The 16108-nt window shown below is 39.2% G+C and overlaps 1 long non-coding RNA gene across 1 annotated transcript; it reads left to right on the top strand.

Moving 5' to 3' along the window:
* Positions 1-13776: 13776 nt before the first annotated feature.
* Positions 13777-15823, top strand: LOC138685585 (uncharacterized). The gene is made up of 3 exons (XR_011324881.1): positions 13777-13842; positions 13988-14167; positions 15733-15823. It is a non-coding gene; the product is annotated as an uncharacterized lncRNA (long non-coding RNA).
* The last annotated feature ends 285 nt before the right edge of the window (positions 15824-16108 follow it).

The following is a 16108-nucleotide window of genomic DNA, read 5'->3' as shown; positions in this document are numbered from 1 at the left end:
TCCTCACCCCATTCATCTTATGAAAGGTTTCCAGAAAACTTTTGCATGGCTCCTGTCTGGGCGGTCTGCTTTTGGGAAACCCTCCTCCCTGGAAACAGAGTACTCGGCAACTTTCAATCTGGGGTGAAAGGGCCATCTCGAGGTAAGGCTCTCTTGAGACTCCCTCTTGGGTTTCTTACAGCACTAAGCACTCCTTTGGCAGATTAGTAGACAGGTTTCTTCAGCCTGTGGAAGTAAATGTTACACGGTGTGCGGATGAGCAGTGTGTGAACACCTCAGAGCTCTGATGAAAGTCTGCTAGTGAGTCTCGTAGCAGTATTTATATACCTCCCCAGGATGTGCCAGATGTTGGTCGTTCCTGGACCAGAACAGGGCAGAGGGGACATTTCTTTTGGAGTGAACCTTGGGCCTGTGCTCACACCACTAATGAAGTCGTGTTTTACTGAAGATGCTGGGCAGTAAACTGTGACAGAGGTGTAGGCACATAGTACCTTCTGCCACGCCTGCTTTGGCAGCATTATGACAGACAGCTGCAACAAAGGTGCTTGACTGCTGGTGTGAGATTCTCCAGGTATTATCCATCAAAGGTAATAGGTCTATATGGGAGCAGCATTTCCAGAGGAGCTTTATAGTATAGATTCCTTTTTTTTTTTTTTTTTTGGCCAAATTTTTAGTGATCTATTTAGAAATGTGTTAGGAATGACTCTAAATGAAGAAACAGCTTCTAAGCTAGCATTTCTGGCTTTACAACTGTGAAGTCCGAAACGCTCACTGTGTTGCTGTGACCACACTTAGATGGGAATCTCAAATAAGGAGTAATAACAATGTTTTTCCCCTGCTGTAAGATACATGTGACAGTTCGAGCCATTCAGTAGCTTTGTAAAGCCATTTATCTTGACGAGTAGAAGACCTCTTCAAGTTTTAAAATCTTTGTTGCAAGTAAGAAATTAATTTACTTTTCTTAAAATGGTCTTTCTTATGGATGACACCACCAGCAACTTTGCTTTTTTTACAAGATCATTACCAGCAACTGTAATAAAATAAGAATTCTGGAATAAACGTTGAATCTTACAAATGGTACAAAATACTTCCAACCAATCAGTCTTTAGAAAAATTGAATTATTGAGTAAAACATATGGTTTCTTTTTAAACTTGTTGATAACTTCCAAGCATAAGTACAACCACTGAACTGTCTTTGAAGACTTTTGAAAATAGGCGGAGAGGACAAGATGAGAAATAGGAGAACAAAAGGGACAAGTATATAATTCATCAGTGTTTAAAGTTAGAAAAATAGACAAGAATGTAATGCAAAATATAATTTGTCACCACTTCTGCTGAGGTAACATTTTATTTTGCTAAGTAAAGAAGAATTCATGGTGGCAATTGTCTTATGAGGTACATGATTTCCTTTTTTGTTATGATAGTCACAAGCAGATGTGGCTAGTACACAGGGGAGTCTGGCTGGGAAGTCTTGCTCAGCTTATGTTTTGCTGGTTGTTTCTTTTCTGAATGTTCCTTCTGAATGTTTCTGAAAAAGAAACTCAAGCCTCCAGGCTGGAGTTTGGATGAACATGTATATTAAAACTATATGCCTTGTGATTTGGTACAAAAAGTTGCCCAAGTAGCCTGTAAAGAGTCAGTGAGTCAGGTTACAACATGTGTCTTCAGCCTGTTGCACGTGCTTCTGCACATCAGTTTTGCTGCACTTGTACAGGTTGATATGCTTTTGTGTGCTGTGCTGTTATTTCTGCATGCACAGAAAACTGGGGGCATCCAGAACGGCTCAGACTGGCAAAGAGTGACTTAAGCAAAGACTGACTATATTGCATGCGCGGTGTGTTATTACAGTTGTGCACTGGGCTTCCCTGTGCATACACAACTCATTGTATGCATGTGCCGTTTCTGTAAGGCTTCTAGAAATTCTGTAGATTACTATTAAAATTGGTTATCTGTCACTCAGAGCTGTTGACTTAGAAGATAAGCAAAGGCACAAGTAATTTCTGGAAGGTAATGTCCGGATTGATAGCAATCACCCCATTTCATCATGGTCAGAAACAAAAAAATTGTTAATAGCTTACATACTAATCTTTTACCATGAAACTTTGAAGATTACTACACTAAAAATCTTGTTTCTAAGGAAATTGTAATGACCAAAAAAAAATTTGACATCTATCCAAACCCTCTTTCCTTAATTCTCACTTCTTCTGAGGAAGAAGAGAACATTCTCTTTTGTGGGTGAGTGCTTATGCTGCCCTGAGCTCATCCCTCTTCTTGGACGTGTCTATTTTCTGCTCTGAAAATAAACATTTTCAAGAGTATGAACAAGTAGCTTATGACCTCTGTAGCTGGCTGTCATTTGAACAAGGACAACTAATAGACTAAGTATTGGAAGACCAAAAGAACCCAGTTTCCTTCCTCTGAGGGAGGAACAGTTAAACAATCAGGCAGCATCTGAAGGTCTAAGGTACTGGGCTTACGTTACAACAAATTTTCCACGCCCTTGTTTCCCCTGTGAAGTGGAGGTAGTTGCACTTTCCTTTCTGACAGGGTGTTACATGAAAGCAGATCTGGTAAAGATGTCTTAGCTAGAGAAGAACCTAATTCTACTGCTGGGTGGTTGGGAGTGGTGAGACTCCGGTCCTGCATGTGTTGTTAATTTTGCCAATGCGGGCACATTTCGGGTCCGCTTCTGAGCGCTGTAAATGCGTCATTCATGCTTTTTAGTTCTCTTTCAAATATTTCGCTGTTTTCTGTTTAGTTTTGTCTTTATAGCATTTTGTTTTACAGGTGTGAAAAAGGCTGAGAGAACGTTGTTACTAGAGAACTGATATGAAACTTCCCTGAGCAAAAGGCCCATGTTGCCCAGGGCAAAACTTGGGAGACCCAATCCGTTGTGGTCCGAAGTACAGCTGTCTGTAATTGTCTAACCTAGGAAGTGCTGAAGTCCAGACTTCTCTCATTTTTCTCTGACTCTTCTCAGTTGAAATATATTTATATCCAAGGCAAAAAGAATATGGTATGTCCTTAGGGCTGGTGGCTGGTCTTGTAATTACTGACTTGAACCCAACATATTTCCGTTGTAAGCTGACCAATTTTCAGAAGGTTTTGAGCCTCTTGCTTAAAAATGTCCTCTGTTCCTGCCTTCAGGTAATAAGTGGTACCTTCTCTGTGACACGATGCAAATGCTTGGTGAAGATTAAGCTAAGCCCGTTTAAACTCATTTTGGATGTGGCGCAACCAGTGTGTACCATGGAAAAGGAAAGGAAGATTAATGCCATAAATCATTTTACCAGACGTTTGCTTCATTGCTGTGTAAATTCAGACCAGAAACCCCGAGCCCTTGATTGTTTGGGTCAGCTTGCTTCAAGAGCTATCAAAAGCTTGACATGTCCTCTTGACTTCCTCAGTAAAGGTGCAGTTGGTTGGCGAAAGAAACCAGTGTGGTACAACTTAAAAAAAAACCCACCTCCCAAAGTGATGGTGAGGAGATAAATGGCAAACAAAATTGTAGTGTCTGAGAATAGAAAAATAATAATGAAAGCACACTATATTTTTTATTTAAATGAAAAGCAAGCAGACATTATTGTTGACAGAGAAGTGTAGATCTTTTACTCTGCTCCATCGTCTGGAAAGCAAAGGGAACAGGATAATTCCTGCCCTGACTGCATAGCTCTGGCTGTGTACAGAAGGCTCGAAGCCACCTGCATAAATGGTTTCTGCTCTTGAGGAGGCGCTCCATGGGAGCCTGGGGGCAGGGAGGGACAGCAGGACGCTGTTTTAGAGGACAGAAGTTACCACAATGCAAACAAAAGCAATAACAATATTTCAAGTGACAAGGAAAAGGTCCTAGATTAGGACCTGTATCCTTACTAGACATTTGGAAAGAGGGTGAGGAACACAATGGCAAATCCCGTAAATGACACGGGGCGGTAAACTTGGGCAAAGTTCATGAAAGCTGTGAGAAACTTGAGAGGCACCTCACCAAGCTGGGGAATTCACTGAAAGGCACGCTGCCTGCAGTTGGATATCTGCAGCTCAGTGAAAAAGTCCAGGGGGAAGGACTCAAGCGAGGAGTGAGAAGAAAGGATGAAGGGAATGGAAGAGCGCTCATGGAGGGAGACTGGAAAGACTCAGGCTGTTTATTTAATAAGAAGGGACAAAGAGCATGTAGAGGAACTTAAAAATATATGCTATTATAGAGTCGTGAAACCTTCTACTCACCTTTTTATTCTTGAGGTGAAATATTGTGAAATGTTTTGCTTGAAAATTGAAATTGAATTGAAGTTGAAACTGACAAAGTCAAAGCTTTTCTATGCTTTGCACTACTACGCTGATGTATCTCGTTCCTGTAACTCTCATTGGAACCAAAGACTGCAAAGAAAGCATTAGAGAACATATGGATAATGCTTAATCAAAATGCATAACAGATACTGAAGAGAACAAGCACCCTCAATCTTAGGGGCATTAATCAGTTCTAATTATTGAAAGTTAGGAGAAAACTTTCTTGCTACTTCTTGGTACAAAAAGCTGCCTGTGCTGCTTTCTGCTGTAGCTGTTTCCTTTGAAACTTGGGTGCTTGCTGTAGTTGGGGAGAAGATACTGAAGATCTTTTCTGTGACCATGTAAGGGCTTTATCAAAGCCTGCCTGTCCTGCAACTGTCTCCTTCATCACCAAATCTGCATTTGGCTTCAGCTGTATTACATAAAAAGCTCCTTGTCCCTTTTTTTTGAATGTTGGCCAAACTCACACAGCTGTGAGTTCAAGAAGGCATGCTTTAAAAGCCGAACAAGAGAGAGAAGGATTTAGGAGGGGTAATAGGAGAACCAGGAAAAAGTAGATCTAAGCATGCACATTTCTACTGACTTGTTTTAACTCTGGTTTGGAAAGAAATCCCTGACAAGGTACCTCTTCATCACTATCTGAAATAGATTTCAGCCCAACTCAGTAGAAAGTGCGTACTTGAAAAACCTTAAGAAATATCTGAATTAAAGTGGGTTCTTAACACATCTGACATGGTTTGTTCAAGTCTAATTATAGCTACCGCTCTGTGCGTGCGTTTGATTTTTGCAGTGCGGCTGGAGTAGCTGTTTCGCTTGGCAGTGTGTGTGCTGGCCTGCCACCCCTCTCTTCATTCACTGAATTCTGACACTATGTTTAGAAGCAGCAGCCATCCAAATTATAATGGGCCTCATACTTTGCATTTAGACTGCAGAAGTTAAAGCCAATTAAAACAAGTGCCTCAGCATTTGATTCTTTCTTTCTTTTTTTTTTAAAAAACTTTATTTTAAGATTTTCTCTTAAGGGAAATTTTTAATGAAATCTATTTTGGTATGGTACACTGAAGATGCATTTATTAAACAGGCCTGTTTTTTTTAATCCAGTACACTTGTGCATTTGATGTGATTTCCCCTCAAGTATTAATTTAGAAGAAGGAGGGAATATTTCTTAAACATGGGTTTGAAGAGGAGGGAAGGAAATGTCTTCAGACACGTACCCTCTTCATTCTCCCAATAACAGTGGCTAGAGCAGTACCTGCCTCTGGGCACGAGAGGGGAGAGTAAATTCATGTGTGTGCAGCCCCCTTCCCATCTGCACTGAAGCGATGTTGACCCCTTGTTATTTTGTGTGTGTGTGTGTGGGATGAGGGTTAAGGCACTAAGCTGATTCTTGAAAATTAAGCTCTATACCCAGCTCTGTGCCAGATTTTCAGTGTAGGTTTAGACAAGCTGCTTCACTACTTCTGTCTGTGTGTAACGCACCCTGTAAACACCTGTAATAATGGAGCCTTTTATAAAAGATTGTTTCAGTCTTGTATCTTTTTGGTAATGATTTCTTCCATGAAGTTTGAATAATTTCTCTTTGGGGCACAAACTGACATAGCAAATAAGGCAAAATATTGTACATCTCCTGAACGGGTATCTCTGCACATTCACTCTGGAAATGGAGGAAAAGCACTGTGTTGTTTCTGACTAGTCTCAAGTAAAGAGACAAAGTAAAAGCTTACAATACTCTTGTCTGCTGAAGAAATGAGAAAACCAGTGAAAGTACGCTTGAGTCCAGCAGTTCTGTTCTGGACTTTGTCTAGGTATACCATGAGCAAAAAAAACTCACAAGGCTGAATTCCTCAGCTTGGGAAAACTGAAAGGATATTTTGACATTCATTACAGAATTTAAAAAGCCATTTGCTACAAAGTAGTGAAGGTGAAATTTGTGCTGTATTTCTGGGGCCAGAAAGGCAAAACTGCTAACTCAGTCTATGATGCTTCAGGAGAGTGTAATTCAAGAAAGGGAAGACATCCGCGGTAGATTAGATAAAGTGCAGAGGCTGCAACTGTCAACACAGAAATAACTGAAAGTGAATTTGAGGTAAGAGATATGAAGGATGAACAGCTATTAATAATAATGAGACATTGAAAAAATCCCACAGCCGCCAATGGAAGAAATCTGAGAATGTAATGCTATTAGAAGGATTTGTAAAAATAGTAAGATATGTTTGCAGGGGATGTTTCTCAGTCATGTTGGTGGAGTAATGGAATATAAAATGCAGGTTTCTAGAGCTCGCGCATTGGAGGTCCATAAGCAAGTTAGATTTCTGGAGCTAACCAAAATCCATGCCAGAGAAAAACCTCACAGAAATAGCTGAACTGCTGTATCAGATGACCGCAGTGAGACTGCATTTGATACAGTGTGGAAAGCAGAAACACTTGTACACGTCAGTCAAGAGTGGAACGTGACAGGAAGAAAGCAGAGTGAATAAAGCTCAAAGAAAGTAAAGAATTTAAGCTAAGGCAAAAAAAAAAAAGAAAAGTAAAGAAATTAAACCTCTATGAAATCCATCTACTCTTCCGATGCAGTTATAATTTTCAATATGCAGGAACCATTTCTTTCTAGACATTGAGTGAGTCTGGACAAGAATATGGTGGGAAAAAAAATACAGTGCAGGCTCAATGGAAAAGGTACTGTGCCGGCTGGCTTGAGTGATAACAGGGGTTTTTTTCCATGAAGTACAACTGAAGGAAGAGCTGTCTGGCTGATAGCTCCCCCTTTTCTTCACAGTGAAAGTTAAAGAAATCTGTTTGCATGCATTTGAGCAGCTCTGACCTGATCTGCAGTTTTATAGGAGGAACATTTACCAAAAAAAGAAAATCAGTCCTTTCCTTTTCAGCATTAATATAAAAGTACAGGATGTCATTATGGTAAATTGTTAACCAGCAACAGCATGACCATTTGGCATAGAGTACCAAATGGTGCAGAGGCCTTCCTGCATGTGCCTTTGACCTTTAGCTTCCAAATAACCTGAGTCTTAAGAAATTTAAAAGAAAGCATCAATTTTCATAGATCACGACAAGACCAAGGCAAAATAAAAAAATCCCCCTATGAAATGGGTTATTTCACATAAATACTCCTTGTATTTGCTTCTGTTCACTGAGAACCAGGAGAGCCTTACCAAACCAGGAAGATTATTTTTTTTTTTTCCCCCCTTTCAGTTCCAAATGAAGCAAATTTGCCTAGAAAGATTTCAGCCAGCTCTGCTGATGGCTACTGGTCGTTGCATAAGAGCATCCCTCCCTTGGAGGGAGATGTGGTTCCCCTCGCTCTTCTCCTGGGCAGCAAACAGCTACACGCAGGCGCAGCAGGTTGAGCGTGTCTCTGGAATTAGACTGGTAGCTTGCACGTCCTGGTTATTATTGTTCAATGAGGAGTAAATATAACGGCTTTGCAGCCAGCTGTGTTAAATGGAATTCAATGATGTGTCATTTACAAAACCAAATGGTTTTAAGATGATCGTGCAATGTGCTGAGTAGCTCTTATAATGCTCATAGACTCTAATTTGGGAAAGGTATTTGTGCACACCCATGACCTTAAGCGTGCAGCTCCGTTCCTGTGCTTAAAGACAAAATTTCCTAAATTGGTATCACAATGCATTCAATTCTTGTTGCGAAATTCACAGAATTAAAAAGAAAATGTTGATGGAAATGTGACTGTCTTGCTCTTCTTCCACCACTTTTCAGCAAAACTCAAACAGCATTATTGCTGCATTACGCTAATAAAACATGCACGTTGTTTGGAGGGTGTAGGCTTGTGGTTAGTTTGTGTAACAGCAACTTTTCTTGGGTTTGTGTAACAATTTTCTCTGAAGAGTTAGCTAATGTTTTTGCTATCCTCGGTCCTTTTACAGAAGTTATCTAACATGTAAAATTTGGTATGAAGGGAGCAATAATCTGTCAACATCTTATAAAATTATATCTGAGTAGATGCAGTGTTTTAATACCAGCAGGGAACTGAATCATGGTTAATGCTGTTTCTTCCCTTCTTTGTTTCCATAACGAAATAAAATCATAGAAACTGATTTTCACTGACTTACCAACTTAAGAAAAAATGTGTATTAGAAGTCAGGTGTGGGAGGTGTTATGTGTTTTAATGATTCATTTTCTCAGGATTGTTAGTTTTGGGGGTTTTGGGGGTTTTGTTTGGGGGGGGTTGTGGGATTTTTTTGTTTGGTTGGTTTTCTTCTCCATTCATTTTGGTATTTGCTTAAATAATTTGCTCCATTGAATTTGCTTAAATTCTTACCTACTTTTAATGATTTTTATAAAAAATACTTTGAATCCAATAACTCAATCTGAATATTCAGTTTAGAAGGGTTATGATGCTATCAAGTAGTTTGAAGTCTACTTCCCTGTCATATGGAAGGCAAACGTGAACCAAATATTTGCAAAAAGGTGAAAACCAGCTGGAACTCGGGGGAACAGAAGAAACAGCTTATGGAAAAGTAGAAAGACCTTTGCTTTTGTTCTCTTCCTTCCTTTGCCCCTAAAAGGGCTCCTGTCTCTGATCTCTCAGACAGGTTTTTATTCCAGCTTTCCCTTTTTCTTCCCAGCTGTGTTTTTTTCTGACATTTTATCACAGCACGAGTGCTCTTGCCCATCTTCCTCCTCCTGTTCATCTCTCGACTCGCTGAGCGCGCTGTTTGCGGTCACGGTTGTCTTTCTCTTTCCGTGCTGTCCCTCGTCCCACCCTCTCCCTCGGGCAGAAGCACCCTCGCGGGGATGTGGGGAGGTGGCTCTGCAAGCAAATCTCGGAAGGGTGCTCCATCTGCCTCCAGCCTTCACATTGGAGGCACGTTGTGGCCTTTGAACCACCAAACCGCTGTTGCCTTGAATTCTCCCTCCTGCTGGCTGCCTTCTGTGGGGTCTCCTAGAGATCAGCTCTCTAGAGTTGCTTCTTCAGCATTTCTGCAAAGGTATACCTCAGTCCCTCCAGAACTTGCTGTAGGAGTTTACAGGGTCTCTTGGACCCCTTCTCTTCTCCCTACCCATTCCCATTTCTGTCCCATCCCATCCTTTGACAAAAAAATCAGCAGCCATCTCTGTGGGAAACTCTGTAATTTACCTCTCTGCTCCAGTCCTGCCTTGTCTGTCCCTGGGGTCAACTTCACTAAAACTCAGATTTATGGCCCTAAAATTTAAATCAAATTTATATTTAAATGCAAATTTCTATATTATAAATTTAAGTGTAAATTATCAAAAGTCTTCTTGTCTCCCTTGTGTTTGTCTTTTGCATTTGAGAATAACTCTCCATTAATACTAACACAATAACTTAATGTATAACTTTAATTTTCCTCCTTGTTGCTTCTATTTTTTTTGGTGACAGTTACAAAAACCTTCCTACTGGTTAGTCCACATGTTCACTGATATTGAAGCCTTACCCAACCTAACAATAATGCTGCATTGCTTCCTTTTCTCTTCATATTTATCTGTTGTCTCTAGCTTTATAGCTGAGACTTGTCTACTTTGGAAGCTAATCTAAATTAGCTAATGGTATAATTTGAAGTGGATTAGTTTGATTGCACAGAATCATTTTATGGCACTTAACTCAAAATTTAAATGGCTTTAATTTGATTCAGTTTATTCCAATCTGCAAATAATGATCAAACAAGGTTGAGTTAGAGTTAATTCTTATGGGCATTTCAGAAGAAGCAAATTCTAAAGAACCTGAGCAATCAGAAACAGAGATTTGCCTTGGGATGTGGCGCAATGGGTGGCCAAGATTTAGTATAGCAGAATGACTGATGAGGCAAGGGACAGTTTACAGAATAGAAAGCTAAGTTCTCACTGAGAAAACTGAATTCTGGTAAATTAAAATTTGCTTAAGTATAAAGCACATTTAAAGAAGTACCTGTTCATTTGAAATCTGATTATAGTATGGTATGTAATAATCTAGTGTTGTCACATTCAGAGAAAGTATAAAGGAAAATATACTTTGATACATTGTGAGAGAATGCTACCTGAAACTGTTGAAAAGCAGTTTCAAAATGTCTCAGAGACCGAGATCATTACCCACCAAAACTCATTATTTAAAATTATGTATTTACAGTTTATTAGCTGTTTTTCCCCATATAAATCAAAGCAGAACTTCACAGACATATGGGCTATAGAAAATATCTTCATCCTACTGTCCTATAACCTAATGAAGCATTAGATTTCAAATATCCTAGTAGAAATAATGAAGCTCTTACTCAGACAGTGCTTGGAGGCTGATCTTGCCATCTTACCAATTTAGGAGCACAAGATCTATTGAAAAGTATCTTACCATTTTAAATATTATGCCTGTTAAGATAATCTTACAAAATTTTACCTTTTTGAACACTGGAGTTTGTAATGTTGGATAACTGAAAAAGCACCAACCAAAAGAGGTTATATTTCATCTACTAGAAGGCTATGTAAGTGTTAGAGGGAGAATAACACCTTTTTTTTCTGCCTTTCTTGCTTGTTCCTCTTCTTTCAGCAAATTATCAGTGTTTACGTGAAACCATACAACCCCCCAATGGCTACCAATGAAGAACTATGTTTATGGAAGAAACGCCACCTGGAAGCACAACACAAAAACCTCACTAGTTTTGACCACGTGTAGATTCCTGACATATAATTTCTGTGACAGAGTATCCTCTGTTTTCAGGCTGATGTCGGTGCATATACCTGTCGTGCCATAAAAGCAGTGCCTGATGTATGCCTACATGTGTTGCCTCAGTTTTGAACTGGCCAGTTCAAGTCCCAGCAAGGTGCCCACAGGACAGACCCTCGGAGACCTGGAGCCACGCAGCCTGTGTTTAAGCCGTACGTGCTGCGAGCATTTGTGGGCCAGGTGAAAGTGAGTTTGCAGGCAAACGGGACACTTTAGCTCAGATAGATAGCATTTTGCTAATTTTCTGATAAAACAGTTGCCAAATCAACCGAGAGTGAAACGTGATGTACTGATGAGGAACGTAGCTTGCCTTTTTGGCTAAGGTGGGTAGAATGTGAGTCAATGAAAGATGTGGCCCGCTTCCAGACCTGAGGCTGCAACGAGGTCCTTGTTCACCCACACCTGCTGCAACATCCATCATTTCTCAAAACATGGAGCCTTGTAGGTACGCAACCTGCAGGTGAATGCAGGCTCGCAGTCACTGGTTGGTCTGTGATATGGGAAGAAACCCAGCTCTGGTTGTACTCACGCCGAGTTTAATTAATACTGCGATGAATCAAAGTCCAGTGAAAAACTGTGTTCAAAATACGTGTGTGAATTTTTCCCCTGGGTCCTGGAATTGTGTAAGAAATACTCTGGAAAACCAAAGATGCAAAAAAGGAAGCCTGAACTCTAGGCTATGAACTAAAGAAAGCAGATCGTCTTTCTCAGCTCTCGCCTATAGCTGTCCCCTCTGTTAATAGCACACTGGTATTTCAGTGGATTAAACATAAGCAAATTATATCAAGGCAGTGTCCAAAGCCATTTATTGTTCCAGAGGGAATAATTTATTTATTAGTATCCCCTTTTTTAAAGTGGGTAAACAATTTTCCTAGAACAGCAGCTTCATATATATTTTATTTAAAATTTAGTTGTCTAAATACATAATTTTCTTGTGCTTTCTTAATAAATATGCTTTCATCATTACCCATTCACAGGTGTATTGAAATTGTTCCTAGGGAAAGGCAAAAGGATGCAAAGGTAGGTTAATAGCAAAACAATTACTTTTGCATACCTACCGTATGTTCTCTTATCTGAGAGAATAATGGTATAGACACTGCTATGACAGCAAGTAGGTAACTGCACCTTCCACAGAATTTTTTTTCTGATTCCTCCTTATTTATTGACTAAGATGATTTGTGCATGTGCATGTGCAGTTTTACTAATTTATTCATAAGCTTCTATGTAAGTATTTTAGGGTAGATACAACTTCCTAATTTGCTAACCTAATTGTGTTAATGTTCAACTTCTGAGATTTATGCAGAAATGAAGACAAAATGTATTTGATATTTGAATAAAAAGAAAGGGGACTGTGCCTTGAAGTGGTTTAGAAAACAAGGTCTTTACCTGCATGTTTTGCTTATCAGTAAAAAGCTTCTAAAGGTTACAAACATGTCTCAAAAAGAAGAGGTGTTGGAAAGGTTTCACTTTTACCTGAATAAAATTTCCACCAACACCATAAAACTGAAGTTCTGATTACATTATTATTTCTTACTCTACTGGGAATGATATAGCAGACTTCAGGGTTTGAAAAGTTTTGAATTTGTGGCTATGGATAAAGTGGTTTCTAAACTAAAGTCAAAATCTTTATTTCTGTTTAAAATAGTTGCTTGAATTTCTATTTGTCCATTTGTTGGATTAAATGGAAGAAAAGATGGTAGTAATTGCTTTTCAGGGTCTGATTCTAGCCATTGGTCATATTAAAGTGCAATGTTACTGGCAAGAAACTTTAAAGTACTGTTACAGACCTTTAAAATACTGTCATTTGGTGGTTCAATCAGCAGTTTAATTACTTACCATTTTGATATTAAAAATTAACTTTCATAGTTAATTTTTTTGTAAAATGGCCATACTAAGCAACAGAGGAATGATTTTAGGTGGTTTTGTGTATCAAGTGAACGTTGCTGATCCATACCATGAAGATTTTGGGGCACATCATTTTGAAGATGTTTGCCTTTGTCCTTACTCTACCCATGTGAGGTTCATCCTGTGCCACACAGAAAATGTGAGAGGAAGGCAACGTCGAGGGCTTGTTACCAGCTGGCTGCCTGCCTGCAGCGCAGATTACTGAAGGGCCAGCAAACCGAGACGAATATGTTCCCCGTTTTGAGGGTTCTACCCAGGGCTTCCAATAAAAGTGTCAATTATTTGCTACTACTTACTTGAATTGTCAAGAAAAATCCTTTATAACAAGTTTCAATTTATTATTGCTGAAGGTACTCTAAGGTCACAGCATTCACCATCAGACAGGTGCTGGTTCCTTAGGAAAAGTGGGCTTCTCTTCTTGCGGCATTTATCAAGAGCAACATCAAGAACACAGTTATCAGACTGAGGTGGTAAAAAAACCCCCAACAAACCAAAACCCAACCCACCCTCCACCCCAACAAACAAAACCCAAAGTGTACAAGTTAGTGAGATATTCAGAGCATCCTTTGGAGGAATGGCAGCAAGCACTTTTTTCCTTTTCCTTTTTTCCCTTTTTCCTTTTTCTCCTTTTCTTTTCTCTCTTCTCTCTTTCTTCTCTCTTCTTTCTTCTTCTTTTTCTTTTCTCTCCTCCCTCTCTGCTTTTTTTTTTTTTCTCTTTTTTTTCCTTTTATTTTGCCTTTTTTTGTCCTGCAATGGAATTTTTCCATCGTGGGACAGCCACAATCCAGAAAAAAAGCAGTCAGTGCTTCCTCAGTGTTTTTGATGCGACTCGGAGGGTCGTTCCTGGAACACTCTGGCATTTCCATCCCTGTGCTTGTGTAACCCTTCCCCTTTCTCCTGCTGCTCACAGGCTGTCACCTATGATCATTTTTTAATCATTCATTTCTTACATGGCTATCCACTTGTTCCAGGTAGACTTTCAGCCTTTAGAGGCACAGCTCCAGTTTCAGCCAGTGACTAGAGGAAGTCTTTGTATCTCACTGTGAATTTTATGGTAGATCTACTCAGAATTTTTCAACTTAGCCACAATTTTTTTTCCTCTTTTTTCCTGGATAGCTCTTCAGAGATTGCAACAGATTGACTGATAATTTGTAACCTGATGGGTAGAGACTGCCAGGGGAGGAAGGAGGTCTGGCTTGAGCTTCTGCAACTCCATATTTAAGATGATCTAAGATTAAAAATTTCTGTTTGAGTCAGTTACAGCAGGAAGTTGAGCCTACACTTCACAAATCCCAGGTGGGTCCTTGACATTTTGGTCCAAACCCTTCGCAAGTCCATTTTTGTGAAAATGTACAGAACGTTGTATTGGGAATAGTTTAATTTTAGCTGTAATAAGAGTCATGGCAATGACTGACTCATATTGTAAGGGTGAGCTTGGTGACAGATTTCTTCACTGCTAGATATCTCCAGCAGTGTATTTTATTAAAAAAAAATATTAATACCTACTCATTTTTACGGTTAGTAAACTGACATTAATTCGATGGTGTGGATTTGTTCATTATCTGCAAAGATGAGCAAAAATGGATTTTTCAACCTATGTCAAGAAAGTCTCTATCTGAACAAAACATTTTGTTCTAATATCAAAATGCTTCATTACTTTATTTTGGAAATGTGAGGGGAAAAGCTGTGGATGGAATATTCCCTTCTGATTTGTAAAGTAATGTATTTTAATTTTTGTGAATTTTTTCTCTGAAGCATTTCACTTTATCGATCTTGTTCTCATTATTAGTACTAATCCACAGATTATGCAATAATTAATAATTAAAGACCCAAAATAAATTATTTCTTTACAAAACTATAATTACTTTTGAAAGGTCATGTTTTTACGGCCATGCAGATTTTTAGCAAATCAATCAGAGTGTTAACAAAAGAGAGAACAAACACTGTCATTAAAAAAAAGAAAGGAAATTGTTATTTAAATTTATGAAATAGAGCCACATTTTTCTCTGCCATTTTTCAGGAAAACTTCTATGTAGTTTTCTTTTTCTGTTTCTGTTCTGCTGTTCCTTCTCCAGGAAGTGAGGCTAAGCAGACACTTAACTCCTTTTACATATATTACTTATCATATTAGGTGATCTTGCTGTGATTTTTCTCCAAGTTCACTTTGAATTTGTGCCTTGCAAGGGATAAAAGCTTTTCTACAATCAGTACTGTAGGTACTAATAAGCATACAGCTAATTTCTTCCTTGTCATGTAGATGGTGGCCAAAGACCCTAAAGATGGGTCTTGAAAAGGCAGAATGGTTTTTGTGCACTGAACATTTTCCCCCTTTCTTTTGAATTCAGTAAGTTTAAAACCAATGCCATTTCTTTTTGGTATTACTTTAATGCATTTCATGGGGTGGGGATGGGGAAAAGTGCTGAATGGGTTTTAAGTGATGAATTCTCTCCATTGTCTCTTCTCATTACACAGATTTCATTCTGATGATTTGGCTAGCCAACTTTTTTAAGCAATAGTTTTGGTGATGCTTTACTATATTTATTAATAGTAATTTTGTGCATGTGAAAGAAATTATACTTGTGTGCAAAAAGTGAAAAATGGCCAGTAGCATGGCTTAGCTTTGAACTCTTGATGGCAGTTGCCCTGCCCTTTGGCCAAGACTTTTGTTGGGTTTCATCTGTAGACTTCACACTTATTTGTATTCCTTCCTTTCTAGGAATCTTTTATATTTGCTATGAACCATTTTATCTTTTGATTAGAAAGTACATTATCTTGTTTTCCTGTGTTTTAAGTATTGAGCTTATTAGAAATGAAGATTGCTGGTTTCTCTGCTAAGTGATGGCTCCCATTTTTTCCTACAGAAGCTACAGCACAAGTGCAAGCTATGAAGCTTCCTTTTCTTGCCCCACTGCCATGCCCTAACCTGATTTCAATAAAATGCCTTTAAGACAGTCAAGTCATTCTTCGCTCTTGTTTGGCAGTGTCTTTAGCACATCTGACAGTGCCTTTAGTGATCCATAGGGTGCCTAAAAATGTGTGCCTAAAACCAGCTGCAACATGTGTGGGTTCTTTAGGACTTTGGCATGTATTCGATGTGGATGGCATTTCAGTGAGGTGGAGACCTCTCCTGACTCCATCATCTCCAAGGGGGCCTAAAAGCGGGAGCAAAAGGTAGCACCAAGTTCTTACGTCATCATCTGAGCAGATGGTCTCTCTTCACAGAAATGCCTCTTAATT

The sequence above is a fragment of the Haliaeetus albicilla genome, chromosome 6 (genome assembly GCF_947461875.1).
Source record: "Haliaeetus albicilla chromosome 6, bHalAlb1.1, whole genome shotgun sequence".
NCBI classification, from domain to species: Eukaryota; Metazoa; Chordata; class Aves; order Accipitriformes; family Accipitridae; genus Haliaeetus; species Haliaeetus albicilla.
The sequence above is the reverse complement of the archived record's forward strand: the minus strand, read 5'-3'. Positions and strand labels throughout refer to the sequence as shown.